The 4,890-nt window shown below is 44.0% G+C and overlaps 1 long non-coding RNA gene across 1 annotated transcript in view; it reads left to right on the forward strand.

Moving 5' to 3' along the window:
* Positions 1-408, forward strand: part of LOC111140363 — a 4,266-nt gene extending 3,858 nt beyond the window's left edge. Inside the window, exon 4 of the long non-coding RNA XR_002640143.1 lies at positions 68-408. This is a non-coding gene — a long non-coding RNA (uncharacterized LOC111140363). The remainder of the gene's footprint in view (positions 1-67) is intronic.
* The last annotated feature ends 4,482 nt before the right edge of the window (positions 409-4,890 follow it).

The raw sequence follows: 4,890 nt of genomic DNA on the forward strand, positions 1-4,890 counted from the left end.
AAGTAGCAGTTTTGGTAAAGTTGATTTTAAGGTGATGAACTAGATCTTCCTTGACTGTCCTTATCAGATATTACTTTCCTAGAAGCAGGGCAGCTGTTCATCCACCATCCTCTTCTTCCCCAGGACAGCTGGCACCTTAACAGTTGGCCAGTATCACAGTCAGCATTCAGCAAACAGTTAATATTTGCCCAGAGCTACTGAATTAGAGTGTTTCAAAAAAGAGTCTGGATCTGGTGGGCCTCTGAGATACTGTGTTTTCTGAATTCTCATTTTGTTCTCAGGATGTGTTACTCTGATTTGGTACCTGTAATACAGGGATGCACACCTTAATTGGGAAAGTCCTCTGGCTGTTTGCCAGGGCTTCCATTTGCATAGCTATTTGCGTAATAAAAATTTTTCTATCTCTAATGGTTTCATTGCTTTCTTTCTCCTCAATCCAGTTTTCTTCCCCTCCATTAGACTGATTTCTTTACAGAGGATTAGGCTGTAGATTAAGAAGAAATGAAACAGGTGGCTCTGGGAGAAGGAAGCACCTTCAGCCCATTTATGCCTTCCTGCTCAGTGGAGAGCCTGCTTCTCCCTTTCCCTCTGCTGCTCCCCTGCCTATGCTCTGTCAAATAAATAAATAAAATCTTTAAAAAAAAAAAAAAGCCTCAGTCTTGGTTGACTATCTGCAACCAGCCTGACTTCTGTTGTGTTTAGGACCTCCCCACCCTTAGTCCTGCAGAGACTTCTTTGGAAATCTCAGCCCTTTGCCCTTCATTTCAAGGAACCCTGGCTAGGGGGGCAGCCATCCAGGACCAGGACCTTCTAAGGAGGGTAGTATCTATGGCACCTGAGATGTGCTCTGACTCCCTCCCTGGCACTTTCATCCTTTGACAGTTTAGTATCTGTGTCAAAGACCTATTAGACCCTAAATTCATGATTCCTTCATTTTTTTTTCTCCTAAAACTTCTTTCCTTTTATAAAGAGAATCTCAGGGACCCTCCATGTCTGTGTGGAGCCCAGCACAGGGCTCGTTCTCAACCCTGAGATATGACCTGAGCCAAAATCAAGAGTTCAAAGGACTGAGCCACCCAGGTGCCCCAAACTCCTTTCATTTTTGTTCCCTCTTAACTCCTACCCTTACTGCTAGGCCTTGACATCGAGGTTATTATCGTAATTTTAACCTCTTTATTGGCATCTTATTTCTCCTATAAACACAGAATTGGAACTCTCTAAAGGGAGGACAGTGAAACCTAATACATAGGTAAATGGTCATACCTTCAGAAGCAGCCTTGATAGCTGCTTGATAGCTGAGGTAGTAGCAGATGTGAATAAAACTTGATTTGCAGAAGCTGTATGCTCTCCTGAAAAGCTGTGCTCACTTCTGAGGGCTGTGTGCACAGGGCCAACTGTGGATGTTTCTGAACATCTGAGAGGAGCATCAGAGCAGGGAACTCACTCTCAGAGAATACAGCTGATCTTTCAGCAGCACAGTTGTTCTGGGAGTCGAGGTGCTTCATTTTCACCCTGCACTCAGTCCCCCATGCTCCAGCCATATGTACTTTTCCCTCTGGATAATGGTCCTAGGCCATGAACCTCTGCCTCTTGATAAGTTGGGCAAAACAACACAGAAGATGAGAAAACTCACATAGCACATTCTCCCTTACATGGGGTCACTTGTCAGTGGCAGCCCCTTACTTCGCTCGTCTACCTCAGCAATTCAGAGTCATCAGCACTGCCCTATGTCTCCCTAAGTCCTTCCTACCTTTTATAATCCCCTCCCACTTCCCAAAGGGCTGTCATTCTATAAGAAAAAGAAAAACTATTCTGTTCATCCTGAGGGTTTTGTTCTCTTTCTTCCACAGCTTATTGTGGGGTCTCTTCTGATTGGATGGGGAGGGCTCCAAATGGGCAACGACCAGGTGGAAGCTGATGGGTGGCACAGGCAATGACAAGAATTCACCTGAAGCACAACAAAGAAGATAGAAGTTTATTGAATACACTGCAAAGGAGCTGTGGGCATAACAACAAAGGGGAGACTTTAAGGAGGCAGTGGGTGGGCCTGTTTTTTCAGTTGTTTTTGGAGGGGGAAGTGGGGGCAGAGGGAGAGAGAAAATAACTTGGGGCTTGATCTCATGACCCTGAGATCATGGCCTGAGCTGAAATCAAGAGTCCGATGCTTAATGGACTAAGCAACCCAGGTACCCGGGAGGGGGTGGTTTTTAAAGATGGAAGGTGAAAAGTTATGGCAACATATGGAATTCTCCCTTTTTTGGTAACTGTGCCTAGTTGTAAGTAGCCCATTGGTCAGTGAGGGCCTATGGATATATTGAGGTGTGCTGCCTGATGGGCCCGTCTGTGTCCAGCCAGGGGATGGCTGAGGGCCCTTTGTATATTTTATTACTCAAGCCTGTTTGTCTATAAGTAGCCTCTATGCTTATCATTGATGCCCTCTAGGCTTCCCCTTTGAGAAGGCTAAGACAGGGGTATGAGAACAATGCAAGATTTTATGCACTGATGAGCTTCTGTGGAAAAGTTTATACCTCTACATAAGTATGAAAATCCGAGATAATGAGGGTCTTGTCTATTGAACTTCTTCCATATGTGCAACCTGATATATTTTCTTGATTTTTAATAAACTGTCCTTTGTGTCTGCTGCTTGTGCTCTCTTCTACCTTTTGCAAAAAGCCTGTGACTTATTTTTCCAGTCAATCTAAAGTGTATACTAAGTTAATTAATTTTCTTCAAATGTAGCTTCAAAGCATTTTATAGCCCCAAACCATTTCTAGGCCAGTGGGGATTTTTGCTGTCTACTAACTACAGTATGAATTTTAGCACTGCTTACCTTCCCCCATAATCTAGATTTATTTCCCAAAGATATCCTGCAGTTTCTCACTTGGGCTTTTGCTTGTCATGCTGGCTTCTCTCCCTGGACCGCCTTACTCCTCTAAACTCCTTCCCTTATCTCCCAACTCTCCACTGTCCCCTATCAGGTCTGGTTTTCTGTAAGAATCCGGAAAAAGGCATTTCCTGTTATAAGGCCTATTTAGCCAAAGCGGCTCCATCTCGGTTGAACAGCCATTTTGTTGTTTATGCAGTAAAACTTAAACTGACCCTGCCCCCACCCTCCCAAGGGACTTACTTAAAAGCAAGTCTGGGAGACTAGTAAAATATGGTCGACCAGTTCCAGTTAACAGAGCCCAAATACAAGGGCAGGTCAGGCCAGGTGGAGACATCCAATCAGTGGAGCGTGTATACTGTCTCCCTAGCTACCAAGGAGTGTGGGCCCCGCCTTTTGGGCACCAATTCTGACCAAGGTGATAGGCTAGTTCAAATAGCTACTACGGGGTGAACTGTAATTCAATTGGCCACCCGTGTGTGACCTAGCATGACTGTGCAGCTGTCTCTGTGTGTTGCAATCTCATTGGCCACCTGTGTGGGGCCAGGCTCAACCACATGGCCTTTGCTCTATAAAAGTTAGTCTGTGAGGCTGGGGGTGGTCGCCCTCTCTGTAAGAGGTGGCCCCGACCCGTCGGTTTGATTCTTGATGCTTGGCGGGAAATAAAGCTTTGCTTGACCTTCAATTTGTATCAGTCTCGCTCCTTTGATCACAGACCTAACACTGTAATTGTATAAAAATTTAATCTGTGTTTAAACTGCTAATGATAATTATGTTTACAGCACTTTCTTTGTTGTAGCTCATATATATTGGTCTATTTACTTAACCCTTGGTGAAATACTAAAGTCTTTAACAAAGATGATTTCTCATATCGCACAAAGCGATTCATAGGTACTCAGATATATTTGTTGAATTGAAATGGTATTGAGATAACTGGCTAGCAATTTGGGAAAAGTATCAGACTTCCCCCATATATTATAAACTCCAGATGGCATAACTATTTAAATATAAAACTTGAGAAGACAGAAACTTGTCATTTTTACAGTGACTGACTAGCAACTGCCCTTTGAAGCTTCTCAAAACTTCTTACTAAAATACCAATGGCATTAAGGTGAAGACTCAACAACCACACTGAAAATAGACAACCAACCAATGGAATGCCAGAATATGAGAGGAAATGACACTAGTTATAATGCAAAGTTGAATTGAGATTTCATTTTAGGAAGCAAAGAAGGCTTAAAAACCAAGGACCTTCAATCAGAAAATAAGCAGCCATTCCTTTATCCCCTGAGTTACTCTGAAGGTGCCCACCTCTGCTCCCAGCCTTTCTTTCTCTGTTAATAAAAGGTTGGCCCTCCCCCATCTCAGCTATAAACTCTCCCCTCCACCTTTTTTTTTTTTTAAGATTTTATTTATTTATTTGACAGAGATTACAAGTAGGCAGAGAGGCAGTCAGAGAGAGGAGGAAGCAGGCTCCCTGCTGAGCTGAGAGCCCGATGGGGAGCTCCATCCCAGGACCCTGGGATCATGACCTGAGCCGAAGGCAGAGGCTTTAACCCACCGAGCCACCCAGGTGTCCCTCCCCTCCACCTTTCTTAAGAATGCTCTTCTACCAATTCCTTTGTTTATACATTCAATTTCTTCTTTTAAATTGAAAACTTCCATTGAGAAAAAACAAGGTCAAGTCTCTCCCATTTAAAAAGAACTCCATTTCTCATTCCCTTTCCCTGTCAAACCTTAAGAGTTGTCCATAATCATGTCATTTCTTCACTTCCCCCTCACTCTTTAACCCATGCCATTCGACCTTCCTGCATTTTACACCACCAGGAGTCTGTATTAAGAATACCATCAAACTCAGGGCTCCCATGTGGCCCAGTTGATTGCCTTCTGCTGAGGTCAAAATCCCAAGGTCCTGGGATAGAGCCCTGCATTGGGCTCTCTGCTCAGTGGGGAGCCTACTTCTCCCTCTGCCTGCTTGTGTGCACGCTCACTCTCTCTCAAGTAAA

This window comes from Enhydra lutris, unplaced genomic scaffold (assembly GCF_002288905.1).
Source record: "Enhydra lutris kenyoni isolate GAN:26980312 unplaced genomic scaffold, ASM228890v2 scaffoldscaffold673, whole genome shotgun sequence".
NCBI classification, from domain to species: domain Eukaryota; kingdom Metazoa; phylum Chordata; class Mammalia; order Carnivora; family Mustelidae; genus Enhydra; species Enhydra lutris.